Source organism: Ictidomys tridecemlineatus, chromosome 7 (genome assembly GCF_052094955.1).
Source record: "Ictidomys tridecemlineatus isolate mIctTri1 chromosome 7, mIctTri1.hap1, whole genome shotgun sequence".
NCBI lineage: Eukaryota > Metazoa > Chordata > Mammalia > Rodentia > Sciuridae > Ictidomys > Ictidomys tridecemlineatus.
This window is the reverse complement of record NC_135483.1, coordinates 14,516,760-14,537,047: the sequence shown is the minus strand read 5'-3', so window position 1 is coordinate 14,537,047 and position 20,288 is coordinate 14,516,760. Positions and strand designations below refer to the sequence as shown.

General features: G+C 40.1%; 1 long non-coding RNA gene across 3 annotated transcripts in view; it reads right to left on the bottom strand.

Annotated features, from left to right (window-relative positions):
* The window catches only part of LOC110597801 (uncharacterized), a 50,915-nt gene extending 33,249 nt beyond the window's left edge, over positions 1-17,666 (bottom strand). Inside the window, exons 1-2 of one of the 3 annotated variants that reach the window (XR_013423817.1) lie at positions 17,406-17,666; positions 16,261-16,531 (exon numbers count right to left, since the gene is read on the bottom strand). This is a non-coding gene — a long non-coding RNA (uncharacterized LOC110597801). Of the gene's footprint in view, positions 1-16,260; positions 16,532-16,947; positions 17,069-17,405 lie in introns of those variants that run through there. The other 2 variants (XR_002483577.3, XR_013423818.1) reach the window with 2 other exon arrangements.
* Between the last annotated feature and the right edge of the window lie 2,622 nt (positions 17,667-20,288).

The following is a 20,288-nucleotide window of genomic DNA, read 5'->3' as shown; positions in this document are numbered from 1 at the left end:
TTATGCTAAATAAAAGATGCTGCTTTGGTTTGGATATGAGTTGTCCCCAAAGGCTCCTGTGTTAATGCAGGGATGTTCAGAGGTGAAGTGATTGAATCTTGAGAACTATAGCCAAATCAGGCCAACCCAATTTGAGTGGATTGTATGATAACTATAGTCAGAGGGGGTGTGACTAAAGGCAGAGGGTCACTGGGCTTGTGCTTTGGAAAGGTTCATTTTCCCTGTGACTTGTTCTCTACTCCCTCTATTTCCCCACTGCTTTGAGATGAGCCATGGTCCTCTGCTCTACTGTCAGCCATGGTGTGCTGCCTCATCAAAGGCCCAGAGCAATGGAGTTGACCCTCTATGGACTGAGACCTCTGAAACCAGAAGCTCCAGATGAACTTTTCCTCCTTTAATTGTTCAAGTCGGGTTTTTTGGTCACAGCAACACAAAGCTCACTTAAACAGATGCCACTTACAAAAGACCACATACAACTCATTTATGTGCAATGTTCTGAATAAGCAAACCTGTAGTGATAAGAAGTAGGCTGACGTTGAACAAAGACCAGGATGGGGGATGTGATACGATAGTTAAAGGGCAATTAGTTTTGATACGAAGATTTTCTACAATCAGCTATGATGATAGCTTTAGAATATGTGAATAGTCTATAAAAATCTTTGTAGTATGTACCTTAAATGAGCATATTATAAGGCATGTAAATTATATTTCAATGAAAGTGTTAAAAACAAAAGAAAACAAATTATCTACGTTGGCAAATGTTTAACTCTGATAGCAGCTGGGTGTCCATTTTGAACTTTGTTCTTATTTTACTTATTTCTGACAGTTCGGTTGGTCATCTGAAAGAACTCTGTGCTGATTTTTCCAGGCTGGAGGATGTGAGATGACTTTTCCTATCTGTCTAGCTATCGGTGCTGCCTTTTGACTCGAAGAACTTGGTTTTTCTCCTGATGGCCTCGTACCTGAAATCAGCGGCTTCTTATGACGATCTTAGAGAAATATTCCAAGAAAACAAAATCAGAAGAACCTCTTAAGCCTAACCTTAGACACTGCATTTTTATTTCTGCCACATTCTATTGATTAAAGTAAGTTATAAGGCCAGCCCAGACTCAGGAGGATGGAGAAAGAGACTCATCAAGTAGAAAGGGGATGACAAAGTCACCTTGCAATATACCCCTGTCTTGCTGGGATAAGAAATTAGAGGCATTAAAAAAACAATCTACCATAATCTTTGTAAAGATTTAAGGACTTATCCATTAGTCATCAGGGAATCTCTAAGAGGTATTAAGCAAGGTAATTACATGATGAAGCTTATAATTTTGAAAATGAACACGGAGACTGTGGAAGTCGAAATAAAAAGGAGAAAAATTTGAAGTCAGGCAAAATGTATTTTAAAAAATAATAAACTAATCTGTTAATAAGTGATAGTGGTTTGAATAAAGATCGAATAAGGAGAAATATTATCAATTTTTTAATCTAACTCAGCATCCAGCATGTTTCAAAATTACATAGAGCATGATAACTCACTGCCCCATGATGTGTGTGTGTACAATAAATTATCTGTTATGTTGTACCAATCCAAAAAAAGAATCAAGAGAAAGCAAGAAACCTATGAGCATGGAATTTACATGAAGATCAATTTAGGCAAAATGTGTAAGTTACTATAAAAACTCTGGTTGTTCTATTGGGTAATGCAAATTACTTTAATTGCAGAGAGAGAGAGAAGAGAGAGAGAGAGAGAGAGAGAGAGAGAGAGAGAGAGAGAGAGAGAGAGAGAGAGAGAGAGAGACATCATTAGTTATAGACCAAAAATGAGAGCATAGTATCAAACAAGCGTTACTTTCTACATTTGATTCATGTGTGAAAAAAAGAACACTGATCTGTCTAATGAATCTCCAGTGAGATGGGCTTGCACACAGCATTTTTCAAGTTTGCTTGATTTTGAATTATTTGTCTACTTTGGGAAATGCCTAAGAACTTGTTATGACCATTCAAAGATGAGGTCGTTGAGCTATGTTAAACATTTTTTTTGTTCTTACTCCATACTTTATATTTTTCTTTTTTTTAGTGGCCTTAAGCCACTAAAATTATTAGCTAAAAAGCATTCAATAACAGTTAATAAGGGCTGGATTCTTTACAAGGTCCCGTAAATACCACTGAAAATGTAAAAGCCATACCCTTTGCCTCTAGAGACAAGCTGTCTCAGACAGAGGCTGCTAGCCACTCATGGCTATGAAGCACTTGAATTGTGGGTAGTGGAACTGAGGAAATAAATTTTAAATTTAATTTAATTTGAATAAAACATTTTCCACTCAATGTAATTCTAGTACTTTGGTTGGACTACATTTTACTTAAACTATTGAAAATTTAGCACCCAAACTGAAATGTGCTACATGTTCAAAATACACACTGAGTTTTGAAGACTTGGTATGCAAAAAGTATAAAATATTTCATTAATGATTTTTATATTTACTACATATAAAAATAAACCTTTTAATTTTGGTATACATAATATACGTATACACAGATTACCTGTGTAGAAGCCAATGACTAGAAGGGCAGGAAGGATGGAAGTGTAGGATGAAATTGGCCACACCTTCCTTCATGATGGAGTCACACAGAGCAGAGACCCTAGAGCTCACTCCTCTCAGAGCACATGCTGGACTTCTGAAGACATGTAGGAATGACAGACGAACTCGTCTAGTAAGATGTGTGTGTATCCCGAGAGCATATATAATTTAAAAATATTTACCCTTCCTAAAGAGATCCCACTTTGAGAGGTCCACAGCAACAGGAGTGTTTCTTCCTCGAACAAACATTTGCCTAACCTCTGAGCCAAACTGATTAAATGTAGATGAAAGGGAAAGGGAGGAATCAATAATGAATGCTAGGTTTCTGATCAGCTTGGTGGTGCCATTGACTGAGATGCTAAAGTTCTGTGTGCAGGTTGCTTAGGTTTCTTTGGGTGGAGGGGATAGAAATGTTAATTTTGAGACTCTTATATTCACATGGAGGCAGTATGGAGTCTTGGTCCTACTCCACACCAAAATATATAAATATCTCTTGAACGCACAGTAAGTTGGGTATTTAAAATAATCTCCCCCCATGACTCTATGGGATATCCAGGGTTGATTTCAACTGGTATAGTCTGTGGTGCGTGGATGGGATCTGGAAAAGGGTGGTCAAAGAGGGTTGGGAACAAGTGAAGGCCCATTCCATTTTGGAAGTGAGAAAGAAGAAATGACACTGAGGGAACTGAGATTCAGAAATCCTACTCGATAGCCTCAGTTCTGTGACCTTGAAGCAGTGTCTTTCCCACTTTAGCCTTAGTTTCCTTAACATTTATAAATGATGAGATTGGACTAAATGTGCAACCTACTGATGAAGTGCTCTCTAGATGCCAAGGGGTCCCCAGTCCTTGACCATGATCCCTGAGTGACACAAAGAATAAAGCAGTGATTAAAACATGGGGTTAAACACCAGCACAAACCATTCTCTAACAATGATCCTGGACAAGTCATTCAACTTCTCTTATTATAAACTTCCATAGCTGGAAAATTGCAATCACAATACCTGTCACCTAAGATCATCAGAAAGATTAAGGTGACATTCACGAAGTAATGGATTAGTCAACTTTTCATCACTACAATGAAATCCATGAGACAGATAGCTTATAAAGATAAAAAAATTATTTAGTTCACAATTTTGTAGTTTCAATGGACAAGACCTGGTGTTAGTTTGGCCTCTGGTGAGGTTGGTAGGTGGTGGCATGTTATGATGAATGCACATGTAGGAACAAACAGTCACATCTCAAAATGGAGCAGAACGAGAGAGAATGGGGGTCCCACAATCCACTTGAAGGTCATACCCCAATGACCTAAGGATTTCCCACTGAAGATTGCACCACCTGCCCCAACAGTATTGCCCTCAAGACCTAGGCTTTAGCACACTGGTTTTGGGAGGCACACACACCAGACTGCAGTAAGTGGTTAGCATGACTCACCTATAAGCTGTAACCAACAAGAGTAAATGTTATTGTTATTTTCTTTTATGTCCTTTTTATTTATCTTGTCAACCAAGAGTTCTAGGGAAATCAAGAGAAAAGCACAAAGAAAGCAGATTTGGTTGATTTTATGTTGGCTAATTTCTCTATAGGCTCATGTGGACAAATTTTCCTCTCATGCTTACAAACACCTTCACATTCAACAGAGCTAAATATCATTCATTTTTCCACTCTCAGAATCTGCTGCACTCAACTTGAATAGCGGAATTATCCCTGAGAGCTTTCTTCAGCATTTTTAGTACGATCTGTATTTATAAAGGGGTGAAATAAGCCTCCTGTAAGAATACTTTGCTTCATTTGAAGAGCACATTAGCAGTAATTGTTTTATTCACTTGTAACCACTTTAACTATTCCAGATCTTAACCCACAGACACATCTTTCTGTCTGGAAGTTCTACTGCAGGAGAGCTTGTTTATGTATTATAGAAAAGGGGAACAGAAGGGAGTGGACTTTTATTGCGTTAAGCCCTGTGCTGTGTTCTTTTTATTATTCTTACATTTTTTTAAAAGCCAGGCTGCATTTTAAATGCACATAATTTTTGAAACCACTGGAGGTATGTATAGGTGTGTGTAGGATCTTAGTCTGGATGCTGGGTGTACAGATATCTATTTTGTCACTCTGTAGCTGCTCCTATGTCTGAACTATTTCACGAGTCCCTTTTTGGCAATGGGATGGTATTGCTACATGACCTCAGACTTAAAAAGAAGGACTTTTCTGCTTGGTCTTAAACAAAATCCTTGTGCCTGATTTTAGTTTTACATATGTAGTTATGTTGGGAGATAAACATTAAATTGGTTGCATTTTTTTTCCATAAATTCTTCCTTTTGTTTCACTCTAGAGAGACAATTTCTAAGTTACAAAATGTATTTTTAAAAATAGAAGAAAAGTTATGTTAATTTTTTTTCTGTTAACTTGATATTTCATATTAACATAGAAATATATATCAAAAATTCCCATTAATAATTTTAGAGCAATAACCTATGTGAGGATCCTGCTTTTATGAGAAAAGGAAGATCTAGAAGAGAACACTCTTGGGTATTTCCCCCACCTGTAATGCTGTTGTCTCCTTTGCTTCTTCCTGACTTAATTTTTTCCTACCCTCCCCATGTTTTACACTGTTTTCAAGTGGGATGCTCCAGATCTCGAGGACTGAACAGGACAGTAATCCACCCACAAGGGCTGGAAACTGAAAGGGCATCCTAACGATCATCTGTAGGGAGGACCCTAGCTCCATCACATGTTGATATCTCCCTGAGAGTTTCTGCAAAGTGGGGCCCAGGCTCACAGTCTCTGACTCAGTAGGGTGGAGCTGAAATTCAAGAATGTGTATTTCTAAGACCTTTCAGGATGAGACTGATACTACTGGCCTGTGCCTTGAGAACTTCAGATCAGTGACTCAGGAGGACATGGCTCTTCTATTGTCACACCTGCTAGTATTTTTTTAAATTGAAGAAATACTTTGAGAGCAGTTTCAATGTGTCAGAGAAGAAAGTCACTTAATGATCATTATAATGTAAAATTTGACATCATCCCTATTCCAGTTTACAGTTGAGGAAATGAAGAAAGCCATAAAGTAACTCATTCAATTTCATAAAGCAAAGAGTAGCTGAGCTTGGGTTCAAACCCAGCAGGCAGCCTCCAGATCTTGGCTTTTCACACCCTCTGCTGCCTTTCTGCCCCCAATCCATGGAACAAACAGGATGTCATCATCAGGGAAACTCAGGAGGGAATAACAAGAAAAATGTACAAAATAGTTTGGGAATGTTTGAGGCATTTTTACTGAGTCATAAAAAAAGAGCCAATTTTGACAAGCAAAGATAGCAGAATGAATATTCTAGACTCAGAAAAAAAATCAAACAATAATATATGGTTAGGGAAAGTGCATGAAATATTTTGGGCTTGAGGAGTCTGGCTTGATGGGGTCATGTTTATGTAATAATGTTGAGTGAGTAACAAAGCTAGAAAATATTGGGGGACCAGATCAAAAATGCCTGAGCACATACTGCAGAGTTTATTTATTTATTTATTTATTTTTCCTATGGTAAGAGATGGGCAAATAGAAGTCACTGAAGTGTCTTAAGCTTGAATGGAGCAAAGTTCACTACCATTTTGAAATCAATGTGGGAATGGGTGGAGGAGGAAGCTATCAGAAAACTTCCCAAGAATCCATTCAGGAGGGGGTTGAGGACTAGACTTGGGTAATAAGAGAGTAAAGCTCTTCTCTCTGAGAATGATTAAGGAGGCTAAATCTAAAAATTGTCAAATACTGATCAAACAGAAATAGATGATACAGAAAGAAGGGAAGAGAGGTGAGACCAAGGCAGATGAATCTTCATTGAACAATGGACTGTGTTCCAGCCGCTGTAACAAGCACCACAAATACAAAGGTAAATAAATCTACAGATCTGGTGCCTGAACAGAGGGGATTTCTGGCCTACTATAAAGACTCAAAAAGCATCAACAATAACTCCTTCAGTTAAAACCAAACTGGGGAGCATCACAGACCAGTGCTGTCCCCCATGATGATTTGTGGTTGGACTCAGAGGCTTTGGGAAATGTGGATGAATGGGCTGCAGCCATGCCACAGAAATCAAATGCCCCCCAGCAGCCGGCCTCAGCCAGCAAGCAGACTGGAATTCAGGCAGCTATTGCTCCCTGTGCACTAATAAGTCTAACTTGAGGCCTAGACATCATTAGGGCAGAGAGTGGTCTTAATGAGCTCTAGGAGAAGAAGACGGTTTAAAAAAACACATTATCTGCAGTTAAGCAGCACCAAGGACGCTAATGTTAAAATTTATGAGAAAAGTGCTTGAAGAAGACCTGAGCCATCATAAAAGCTAAACATAATTTCTATTTTAGAAAAAAAAATCAGATCATTCTTTTAAAAAGTGTCCACCCTACAGTTCATTAAAAACTCATAATAGGTTTTATCCTATAGTCAGGTTTTTTTTCTTTCACCTTTTTGTTTTTTTCCACCATGGTGGCCAAAGATTAGGTTAAGAATAGGCAATGGTGCCATGTCTTGACCTGGTCAATGTGTCCACTAGCAAGCTCGTCTTCTGCAAAAGAATACTACTGGACAAAGAGCAAGATGATCTCCCCAACCATATAACCAACTAAGGGCCGTTGACTCTCACATCCATTAAATCTATTCATTTATCTGATGTTTGTTATTCTTTTAACAAACATTTTTTATTAAATACTTAAAATTTTCAACCCCTCTTACCTAGGTTAACTATGCCACCTCTTACCTAGGTTGACAATGCCATGCATTGCCCACAGCAGGATACTCATTAATAGTTGCTGTTAATATCCATTACTGTGGATAAACTACTTCAAACCTTGGTGGCTTAGAGCAGTGTTGTTAGGATCCTTTATAAGCCTCTGTGTTGATTGGGGTTGGCTGAAGATTCTCACTTGTGGTCTTTCATGTGACTCTGGCTGGGGGAGTGTCATGCCATGACTCTCTTGATGTGGCTGGAGGTTGGTGCTAGCTGTCAGCTGGGAGCTCAACTGGGTTGTCAAGCTGAACATGGATGCATGACCTCTTCCTGTGGCTCGTGTTTATCATAAGCATGGTGCTGGGATCTGAGAGAAGGCATCTACATAAAAAAGTCTTCAAAGAGACCCAGGTGGAAATTCCATGCCCTCCTAAAGGTGATGCTTAGAATTGAGGGTCCACATGGGCAGCATTTTGTTAACCAAGGGAGTCTTAGGATATCCTGGGTGAAGGAATAGACATATCTTGGTGAGAAAATGATGCTTACAGGGAGGATAAAAGGAAGACAGTGGTCCTTTCAGAGAGAAGATATTGCAAGAACTATATGAGGAAAACAGATGTAGCCCAGGACTACCCCAAGGACTGTGGTCAACCTCAGACCTAGTGTCCTTATCTATAAAATACAGGAAATAATATCAACCTCACTGGCTGAAGTGCTAAGGATTAAATGAAATGACCCAGATGGAGCTTGAAGCCCCATGTCTGGCACAGATAGGCCCTTGCTGAGTCCTGCACATTTGCAGTTTCAGGTTAATGATACTATACTCCATCTCCATTGCCCCTCCCATGGTTTCGATCTGGCTCTCTCTCCCCTGCAGTTATCAGAGTGTTTGGACCAGGTTTGCTTCATCTGTTTTCTATGTCCTTCTGCAGCACTGTTTCTACCACACCCTTGCTCTGCTGTATGCCTCTGGCATTTTCCAAAACTGCAGAAGAGAGTCCAGACCATTTTCTCTGTCATTTGATGCCTGAGCAATGAACAAAAATGATCAAGCTTCGGTTGCCATAAAGGTGCATTTCTCTGCCCTCTGCCTTGCCCCTGGGTGCTCTTTCCAAAATCCTTCATGCTGTGCAGAGCTCCCTATCCTGCCAGCTTCATGTAAACTTGGCAGTAGGCTCTCTTTGCCTGACTTCCCTGTCACCCATGCAAGCCATAAGGGACTTTGAGCAGCATTCTGATCACCAGCATACAGGGATGTTTCAAGGGAAGAGATTGAAGTGGGATTTTTTAAAAAATATATTTATTTTTTTAGTTGTAGTTGGACACAATACTTTTATTTTATTTATTTATATGTGGTGCTGAGGATCAAACCCAGGGCCTTGCACATGCTAGGTGAGCACTTTACTGCTAAGCCCAGCCCTTGAAATGGGATATTTTTGGAACCTTAACTATGTTTTGCTTCTAGTCTGTCATTTTTTGGTTCTCTTTAAGAAGGCTTTTCATTAAGAGTCTCCAAAAAATGATGTGGCAGCATTAAGATGGTTTTGAGATCCAAGATATTAAAACTTAGTGTTCAATACAAATATTTGGGGGCATTTACAATAAAACTGGAATGTGTGAAGAGAGGAGAAATCTTCCATTATGAGGCAAGGCTTTGCTTACAGAATAGAGGGGAAGGGATTCATTTCCCCAGGCTTCATAGAGGAGAAAGAAAGCTTAGACAATGCACAAGGGAGGGGACTGTGTGACCTCCAATGAGGGGACCAGGGCTGGAGAGACCTCAGTGGAAGAATAGAACCAGCATCCTAGGACAGCTGGCTTATCTTGTGTGACCCTATTCTCAGCCATGTTGAGGGCTGGCAGGCTGTAGTATTCAGCAGGGGTGAGACCCAAGCCTGCTTCCACTTTTTCTTGGTCTTTGCCTTAATTTCCTTGTAGAACAACTGCTCTCACTGTTCTGGAGAGTGAAGTAGGATGGTCCCTGATCATCAATGGATAGAGATCAATAGAAGGTAGTATCTCTGCAATCCTGCTCTGGTGGGGGCGGAGCAGACTCAGTTTGAGAACTCTCAAGTTCAGACAGTGACCATTCAGCCCTGCACCATCATCATCATCATGAATAATAATCTGTAAGCAGTAAGGAAGTGAAAGGCTACCTACGAAGGCACACACAGTACTGCATGGAATTCTGCCCAAGGTGTTTATGTCTCCTCCTCCATAAGACATACAGGTAGTCCTTTGTTTATACCTGAATAGATTTACAAACATTTACTTGGAATATAATTCATTTCTACATTACTTCTTTGATCGCTGAACTAGTTTCAGCTTTGGTTACTGGGACTCTTTCTGTTGGCTCCTGTGTCCCTTATGACACATTTTCATTGTTGCTCATGCTGTTGTTGTTTTGAGAACTCTTACTTTGTGGTGAGAAGCCCAGTGCTAATCTTGTACATCTCCTGCCTCCATCTGAGGATAAGTCACCTCCCTAAGCAGCCCCCGTACTTTCTGCTGGAGCATGGCAGTAGAAACCAAATCTTGCCACCAAGTAATTTTGTCTTTTATTTAGAAAGAGCTCTTCCCCAAAGACTTCTATTTCTTTCTCAACTGACCAAAAAGATTAAATATTTAGCTCCTTCACCACCAGTGATAGAGGAGGGTCTAAAGCAGAATAGATATTAAGAGAAGCAACCCTCAGAATCTGCCACCATGAGGGTGGCAGCCAGTTCATGTGCAGGTTTGCAAACAATATCAGAAACCACAATTACCACATTTGGTACACTCTATCTTTGCAAAATCTTGTGTGCTATTTAGTTGGTACAATTTAGTCATCAACATAATACATAGGTATGTGAATTTCAGCTATCAGTTCTAATAATGATAATGTCTAATGTCTATGAAATTCTTATGATAAACCAGGGACTGTGTTAAATATTTTATAGGCAATGTAAGATTTGATCCTAAAAGAAAAAAAAATGTATGAGGTAGAGATCATCCGATGAGGCCATGGAGGCATAGAAACATTAGTGACTTGTCTAAGGATAGTGACCAGAAAGCAGTAGAGCTAAAATTTGAATCTACAAACACTTTCACAATAACATTGACCTCAATTTCTCTGTTACTGCTTTCAGCATTGATAAGGAAAGATTCTACATGCAAGGGCATTTCATGTGCCAAATCTGTGTAAAGACACAATTCCAGATACTCATGTAGAACACAGAAAAGGTGTTATGAGCCCTAAAAAGATGATGTCCATATTTTTATGGGATTGAATTGTGTCCCTGCCCCTCAAATACATTTGTGGAAGCCCTAACCCTCTAGTAGCTTAGAATGTTATCCTATTTGGAGATAAGGCTTTGAGGAGGTTTTTCTTTTATAATGAAGGCCATACAGTAAGTAGTTCTTTAGGGACAATGACAACTGTCTCTGCAAGAAGAGGAAACTTGGACACACAGAGATACTAAGGGTAGATGTGCATGGGGTTGGGGGTGGAGACCATGTGAAGATGTAGCCATCTGCAAGCTGAAGAGAGCTCAGAGGAGATCAAACCTACCAACACCTTGATCTTGGACCTCCAGACTCCAGAACTGTGGGAGAATAAATTTCCATTGTTTAAACCACCCAAAGTGCAGAGTTTTGTTATGGCAGCTCTAGCAAATCAACACACCACCAGTGACTTCTCCAGGTGGGATTCTGCCAGAGGCCGTTCCTGTGTGAGACAGGTACTCAGGACAGTTTGCTTATGAGACCTGTGAAAACCCAGGACATAACTCCAGGGGATGTTGACACAGCATTTTGTTGGCGACCTAAACTGGTTGAAAAAGCCAAGTACAAATTGGTTAGTGACACTAAAATAAGGCTATGCCTGTCACATAAATGCCTACAGGAAGTAAAATATGACAAGGGCAGAATGTTTGAGTTGGGCTAGGTAGAAAAATAAACAAGAGGATGACATAGAAATGGTGCTTAGTTCATGTGGGATTTTACTTGGGGCTTCTCTGAATGTAGCTGAGGACCGGTGATTTCAGGAGTGACGGAGAGCAAGATCACTGGGCATGCACTCCACGTGAGCCTTGGAGGTCATTCATCAAGGGCATGCTGATGTAAGAGAACATGCTCTTAATCAACACCTGGCTTGCCTGGCCTATCACCTTGGGCAAGATACATGGTCTCTCCATACCTCAGTTTTCCCATGTGTCCAATGGGATGGTAATAGCATTCACCTTGGAACATACTGCAAGGATTATGAGAGATACTATTTTGCTAAGTAGTTAATCCATATTAGTTCTATTATACATTTTATTCATAAGACATATGAACTTATCTACAATAAAATAAAAGTTAGCTTTCTGAGGGGCACTCTAGTCTTTATATCTCTTTCATCAGAGTATGTTGGCCTCAGTTTTATTCAGCCTTTGCCTGAAGGTGTAATTGTCATCATGAATATCATGATTTTGCACCTTTAAATGCACAGTTCATTCCCCCTCCCAACCCACCAGAGAATGATCTGGGATTACCTGTCCAACTTCTCCTGTTTCCTCCACTCACCCACACTCAGCACTCCAGGGAGTTGAAGCCACTTCTATCTGAATCCTCTCTCTACTCAATCCCCTTTCATCTTTCTGGATTTTATAGAAACTCTCTTATCTGTGTCCAGACTCTACTCCCTGCCCTTTATTCTCCTGATTGCACTTCTTCATACTCCTCGTTCCTGAGCCATCCCTCCATCCCCCTTTCTGATCTCCTAGCCGTGACATTCAGAGTTAGCTCGGTCTCCCCTGGGCCTCCACAGGAGCCTCAACATAGCTCTGAAATGACACTTAGCATTAGATCCATACCCCTTTCTTATTTTTCTGTGTAGATGCTTACTGAATTCTGACCAGAATGGAGTATTTTACATTAATCGTTAGATCTTCAGTGCCTATTGGAAAACTACCACTTAACAGGCAGTTTATATGCATTTCAATGAATAAACAGAAAAGTAAGAGCAGGTTGAGGTTTTCCTTTTGTCTGAGCAAAAGTGAGAAAGAGCCGGGCTTCATTCACAGTCGTGAAGTATTTTAGGTGTACTATTGCACCTGCCTTTATTATTTCAATAGACATTTTTTGAGTGGCATAAACTACATGAGGCACTAGCTTTAGTTTGGAACCAGAGGGAAGAAAACATTATTGTCCTCTTCTAAGACGGAGTGGGGTTGGACACTGGAGAAAGAGTGAAGAAAGAGGGATTCATACTTCAGATTCTGGGATTTTTGTGGGTGATTAGCCATATCATCAAAAGAATAATGAAACTCATGTCCCCATAATAGAAAAGATATATATATATATATATATATATATATATATATATATACATAATTTTATCCTTGCCATTTAAATGTTATAATTTATCTTTATGATGAAGCCAATGTGAATGAGAAGGGATGTTGTGTACTAATTAATCACACTACTGTTTTGGTCATTGTCAAATCTGTAACTAGTTTCAGAATCTTCAACACAGTGTCCAGATAGTCATTATCAAAGGATAGGAGTTGACAGACAAACCAGAAACCACTCACAACATCTAACTTAGAGACTTATCCATTTCTATTCATTAAATTGCCAGAATTTATTAAATACCAGATGTGCTATTTAGTAAACATTGAAATCTCAATTTCTCAGAGTGAAATTCTCACAATTGGGATGTCACACTTTTAATGGCAAGGTATGCCACACATTTAGTGGCCAGACAAGTAGAAGATGTACAAAGCATATTTTAGGAATAAGAAAAATAATTTACCTAGATAAAGAATAATTCTCACAATGTTTATATTTCTGTGCTATTTATCAAAATTTCCACTTCCCAGAGGATCCCAAGGAAGAATTAAGCCAACAATGACAAGGACAACTCAATTCCCCGATTAAACTAAAACTGAATGCTATAGTGGCCCTTTAAGATAAAATTAATTTCATGTTAACTATTTTTTTTGGGGGAAAGAGTTAGGCAACAAGTCCTCAATTCATCTATCCCTTTTCAGGGGACAGTGGTAGAGTGATGGGTAGGAAAGGAAATGCTCCCAAGAACGAAAGAAGGCAGGTGACCAGTGTCACCTTTAACATACTAATGCTAGACCTGTCAGACAAGCTAAATAATTTCAGCTGGCATCAGAACCCTTATGCAAGGAGTGCTTTTAGCAGAATATTCCTGGTTGTCTAGGGCTGTTTTTTGAGCAAAAAAAATAATCTGAAATACATGGATTTGTAAGGAGCTTTCCTGAAAGAGGCCTGCTAAGCTGGGAAACTCTCAAGAGTGTAAGTGGAGAAGCCCAGGAGTTAATAATGTGACCATATGTCTCCCCTGTTACCTTGGGGTCTTGGGCCTCTCTCTACATCTTTGTGATTACCTGTGTCCTTGAAAATTCTAATAAATTCTACTCTGAATAAGATGGCTGATTCCTATGAGTCTCATTAGACAGTGATCTCCTGCTTTATTTTAACTCCCTACTGTGGTGAGTACATATTCTCCTTTAAACTTATTTTTTGATTTACATGGTGCAGGACAGTTCTCTGGCTGGCCTTAGATTAACCTATTTTTGCCCCCTTTTATTGCTTGTAGTTCTCAAGAATAACTAGAAGTTACTGGGAATGTGACACCCTGAGATAAGAGAGGAACCGGCTGAACCAGCCTAAGTTTTGTTCCATTTCCCCCCAGTACAGGGTGAGCTTCAATGTTAGCCCAGTGGGCCATGTGACCACAAGGTATGTAACCCAGGCGGGCTGTCTCCAGGGTCCCTCAGCTGTAGTGTGAGACAGGCAGATGAGGCTCCATCCACCTGGCAGCTTTCCTGAGCCTTAGGGCATGGGGACAGGGTGCATCGATGACTCTAAATTCTAGGCTTCTGCTGTCCCTTCACGCCTCATGTTACTTGTGTGTGCCTTGTGTTCTGTTGTACCAAAGTCATGTGAGTTGTTTACGAGTGCATGGTGAGCTTGCTCTACTATTCCAAGGGGGAGAATCCCTGTGAAAATGAGAGACTGTGCTTTCATTTTGTCTTCCTTTGGTAGAAGATACAGGATCAGTCTGGAGTTGACCCAAAGGCACATGTTGTTTCAGTGGTGCAATTTGTTAAGCGGGGAATGCAAATGGTGGGATAACTAAAATTTTGATAGTTTCATTCACTTGTTTAAGATGGTAGTCTGAAATAGGCCATGCTTCCCATTTTTGCTCCAGACTCAAAATGCCAAAAATGACATATAAATAAGTAAAAATAATCATGATGCATATAAAAGGCTATATCCTCTACTGGAAACTGTGTGAGATCCGTGGAAGACATAGGATTAAAGACTGAAATCACAGCCAAACCATCACAGGAGTCCTGACAACAAAATCAAAGTTGTCAGCAAAAGTCTGCACCCTAGGTGTGACCTAGATCCAGAGGATAGGTAGCTCTGTGACAACCAGCAAAGTGACACACTGCTTTGCCAACAGGAATTGCTCAGTGCTCCACCATCTATGCATATGGCCTTGCCTCCTCATGTGGTTCCAGGTGGATGCAGAGGGTGTGGGAGCCTGAGTTCCATCTAAAGCATGGTATCCTCATAGACGGTACTTCTAGAGGAAAATGTGAGCAGCCATTTCCAACATCTAGCTTCTGTGAAGAAAACCATGGCAGCCCACTAAGTGTCTATATCCAAGCTGACACTAAAGAGATCTATCAGAGAGTGTGACAGAAAACTTCATAACTCCCAAAGAACACAACCTGAACGACCAAGTGTTGGAGAAAAGCTAACCCAGAGTGTTAGGGAGACAGAGGAACCTGAACTTGGGAAGTTCCATAGTTTGGGTGATGATGGTTAGCTTTTTTTTTTTTTACCCACTGCTAGCAATGAGATCACAAAACAGAAGAGAATTCTGGAGGAGAAAGGACAATCACCTTAAAATACCTTAGGTCACATTCTTATCCTTATCACATTCTTATCATTTATGTCCTTGCTTGGTAAGAGAATAACATTTTCACTGTACCCTGGAACCCAACTAGAAAAAGACGACCAAAACCAAACAATCTCCATGTAACAATTATGTCTTTGTCCAGCCTGGCCAATCTTATGAATGAGAAGATTTTGACAAGAGACACATGTCATTAAGATTTCCCTTGATTCTGGTTGGAAAACTGGGGCAATTTTTACCAAGGTCACAGAGACCATGTTTTCCCAGCGTATGCCAAGGTTCCCAAATGGGTCAAAATTGATTACATGTCTGTGAGTTTTTGAGATAAAAAATGGATGGAAAGAGATTTTCTGTTCCTTTACATTGGAAGGAAGGCAAAGTTTTGAAGAGAGTTACCAACCTCAAAATGTCATGTATAAATAATGCTTCCGAACCTCCCAAGGATAAGAACTCCAGGCCAGAAAGTAATTATAGACACAGGAACGACATTGTTCAACCAAGCCATTCAGTGGTTTCTGGCCAAGGCAGGAAATTCTTTTATTGGGGCATAGAGGGCATAAACAGGCATCCTTAAATGTTTTATTAATTGTCATTTACATGAAAGTATTTCTGACAATACAAAAGTATTCGTCAAAATTCATGATAGATGATATAGATAAAAAAAAATTTTCTATATCTTAAGGCCAAAGAGAAATAAAATGAAAAACTGCAGATTTTTAAATTTTGTAATTCAGATTCTACTTGGCGTTTTTCTACACTGTTTTATTTTGGGGGGATTTGCTTAATTTTTCAGAGTCTTTATGTCTTAATTAATACAATAAAGATAATATAGCCCCAGTAGGGTTTTTGAAAAGAATTACATAATTAGTCCATATGTATTTTACAAAACAAGCTAAGTACAAAGAAAATTTAAAACTATAAAATTGCAACTTTACCATCTTTTCCTGTCAAAATGTTCAAGTTTAATTACTTAGCACTAATGCAGCGATTTGCACTTACTAGGCAACCTATAGATACTTGTTGAATAAATGAAAAAGTAAATAGTCCAGTACCTCTGAGTGAGAGACATCAACACAGACCAGCTTGTGGAGGGATTTGAACTCCATGCAGAAAAGCTGTAATCTTGAGTCTTCACGCTTGAGGTGGTAATGAGAGGTGTGGAGGTGAGCGTGGGAAGTGGTGAAGGGACTTGCTGCTGGAGAAGGGACAAGCCGAGGTTTGGAGAGTCCACAGGTTCTGAGGTTCAGAGAGTTAGATGGGCTCCACAGTTGTCCAAAGGGTATTGCCTTCTTAACCGCAGCAGCTCTGTCTGTCCTGTTCCCTCTGATGAAGAGAAAAAGAAAAGACGTGAAGCAGAAGGTGAGCCAGGAATTGAATGGTTTCAATTACATATTGAAATCCTATTCTTTGGATGATTTCATGCTGTGTGATCCCAATGTCTGTGTATTTTCTCTTCCTCAAAATCAACCCACAAATAGGCCACCATTGCCTGCCACCCTTTTAAAGGAAGGAATTGAGACTAATGGTGCTTACTATAGCTTCATAAACCTCCCCAGCTTGTACTAGAGTGATTTTCAAACCAAAGTTTTTTGGACTACCAAGTCTCTTTTCTGCTATGAAAGCACACGTCTACTCCAGAGAGAAAAAGTAAATAAACCATTCAAACTTCTTGATTAAGCACTTTGTACTTTGCAGCAGAATTGTGTTGAATTGATTCTTCCCCCAAATCCAATAGAGACCTTTTTCATCGCTCCCGTCTCAAATGGTTTTCTTCCCTGGATATGTCCAGGGTCCAGAGAGCCTGAGCAAGTTTTTAGGGATCTGTGGATATGGAACCTCAGTCACTGCCAGAGCAAGAGTGATGCTCTCCAGGGATCAATTGGTTCCTTCTTAATCTCAGTCCCCAAACTCAGCCATGGAGACAATCTTTCAGTTTCCGTCCTCTGCGGGATTTGTCTTTTCTCCAAAGAAGTCAAAGACCTCTTTAGAGAATACAGAAGTTATTTGGTTCTCTCCGCAGATTGAAATGATCTGGGCAAGCTCCCAAGTCAATGTATGAAATGAAACTAAAATATCATGCCCTTGAGCATCGGGTTATGAGAAAGAAAGAAAGAAAAAAAAGAAAGAAATTAATTGAGTGAAAGAGCACCTAACAGGTAGAACTGTGGAGTAACCCTCTACATGAGGTTGACAGTACCTTTTTTTCTGGAGTCAAAACAGAGGAGAGCAAATCCCTGACAAGGTCCCTGCAGAAGGCAGCCCGAGTGTCACGCTGATGGATGTGCTGACCTCTTTGGTTCCTCTGCTCTCTCATTTCTGTGGTTCTAAGAGCTCCCCTTCCCTGCTGCCTCCCTGAATGGGGACAGGTGTCTCTCGTGACATTACCAAAGTGAAGAACGCCAACCTTTCCGAGAGAGAGGAGCCCAGACATTTATTAACTGAAAGAAACGGGGGTGTGGGTACACGTGACTGCTGTGTGTCAGCTTAAATTTCAGTCTAAAGATCAAACACTGGGTTTCAGCGCTGTGACAGGAAGTCCCGTTAGACGAGTGCAAGTTCAATGTATGTTTAATAAAAGAAGAACTTGCTTCTTATATCAGTGCTAAGATTTTTAAGTTCCACTGGCAGAAATATTATTCAAATCTCATTCTTGTCCCTGGTGTTTGCTGGCATCTCCATTACCACCAAGTTATGCTAAAAATACTAATCAGGTGCTGTGTTTTTAATTTCAAAGGAAAATGCACATTGGATTTCTATAATGTGTATTAAGCATTTTAAATAGTCTACATTCTACACATGGAGTGATGTATTTTTTTTTCCGGGGGAGAGGGATACTGTAAATTGAACTCAGAGGCACATGACCACTGAGCCACATCCCCAGCCCTATTTTTTATTTTATTTAGAGACAGGGTCTTGCTGAGTTGGTGAGTGCCTCGCTGTTGCTGAGGCTGGCTTTGAACTTGCGATTCTCCTGCCTCAGTCATCTGAGCCACTGGGATCACAGGAGTGTGCTACCATGCCTGGCTGATGTATTATTTTATTGGGAAGAGGGCTAGAGTTTATAGCATGTGCTGCTGAATCTGGTTTGTGAGGAGAACCCTGATCTGGTAGACAGGGATGATTCTAATCCATGTCCACATGAGCTGCGTGATTGTTAGGCAGCCCATTTTAACTCCTTTGGTCTCATATTCCTGACATGTAAATTTCGATCTCTCTCCTTTAAGAGTTTGCAATAGGCAGAATCCTAAGCCCTGAAATCTGTGAATTTGGGGTTTACATGGAAAATGGAATTACGGTTATAGATGGAATTACAGTTGCCCACCAGCTGACCTTAAATTGCAGAAACTCTTCTGGATTGTCTAATGGGCTTAAAGGTTTGTGTAAGCAGAAGAGGGAGGCAGAAGGAGAAGGAACCAGAGACGGCACTGTGGCAAGGACTGCCCGACTTTGCTGGGTTTGCAGATGGAGGAAGCACTACAAGTTGAAGAATGTGTGTAGACCATACAAGTTGGAAACAAAGCAAGAGAACTGACCTTCCCCAGGGTCTCCAGAAAGAGCAAAGCTTTGCCCACACCTTCATTTTAGCCTAGGCTTCTCATTTCAAGCTGCTTCTGTTACCCAGAACTGTTGGATGATAAATTTATGGGTTTTGAAGCCATTGAGTTTGTGGCAATTCCTTTTATCATTTTGGTAGTGGGGAACTGAATCCAGGAGCAGTTAAGCCCTGAGCCACATTCCCAGACGTTTCAATTTTGAGACAAGTTCTCACTAAATTTCTTAGGGCCTCACTAAGTTGCTGAGGCTGGCTTTGAACTTGTGATACTCCCACCTCAGCCTTCTGTGTCCCTGGGATTATAGTTGTGCATCACCACACCCGGTTCACAGAAGATTTTCTGATCAATGAAGATGTTACACTGTTTTCCTCATGGCTCTACAAATATGATGGATGACATCAATCAATTTCTAAATGTGGAACCACTGTAGTATTCTTGGAATAAACCTCACATGACCAAAATGTTTTTTTTTTGTTTAAATTCTGTTCAATTCTGGTTTTTACAATTTTTTTTTGAAAATTTTATACTTGCATTTGTAAGTCAGATTGGTCTTTAGTTTCTTTGTTCAACATTATCTTTTTTAGATCTTGGCATGAAAGTTATACTTGTTTTCTTCTATACAAGTGTTATTTTTATGCTTTTGAATAATGTAAGGGGCCTTGAAATAGTGCTTATTTACTTTTTTTCTTTTTTTGTACAGGAGTTTCTATGTACTTTTCATTGTGTGTGTGTGTGTGTGTAGTAATTTGTCTATTTATTCTTTCTGTCTTTACTGGGTAAAGACAATTTTGGTAATTTATGGTCTTTTAAATAAGTGTTTTTGTATATTTAATGTATACAGCATGATATCTTGGGTTATATACATATAGTAAAATGTTACATATCCATCATCAAGATGGTTAATTTTGGGTGTCAACTTGCCTGGACTGAGCAATGCCTAGAAAATTAGTAAATTCTTACTTCTAGGTGTATCTATGAGAGTGTTTGGTGTGTGGATCAGCAAACTAAGGAGGGGAACATGGGTACCCACCACCCAATCAGCTGGGGCCCCGAATGGAACAGAAAAGTGGAAGAAAGGGGATCCTCTCTCTCTCTCTCTCTCTCTCTCTCTCTCTCTCTCTCTCTCTGCTTCTTCCTTCAGGAGTGAGGCTCCTTCTCTCCCTGTGAGGCCCTTGGACATCGGGCTCCAGGTTCTTTGGCTGTTAATCAGTTGGGCTTGCTCTAGAGGCACTACAAGGCCTGTTGGGCCTCTGGGATCCTACTCGGGGCTGCACAATCAGCCTCCCTTATTCTCAAGCTTCTGGTTTCTTGGACTAAGCCACACTCCTGGATCCTCTCCTGCAGGTATCAAAGAGAAACTTTGCAGCCTCTGTGACCTTGTTGCAATTATAAATTGGTTCATCTTCTGGTTCTGTTTCTCTGGAGGACACTACCTAATACAAACTTCTCACCCAGTTTCTCTTTTCCCTCTGTGACAAGAGCAGTTATATTCTGCTCACTGTTACAGTTCTGCATACAACACAATA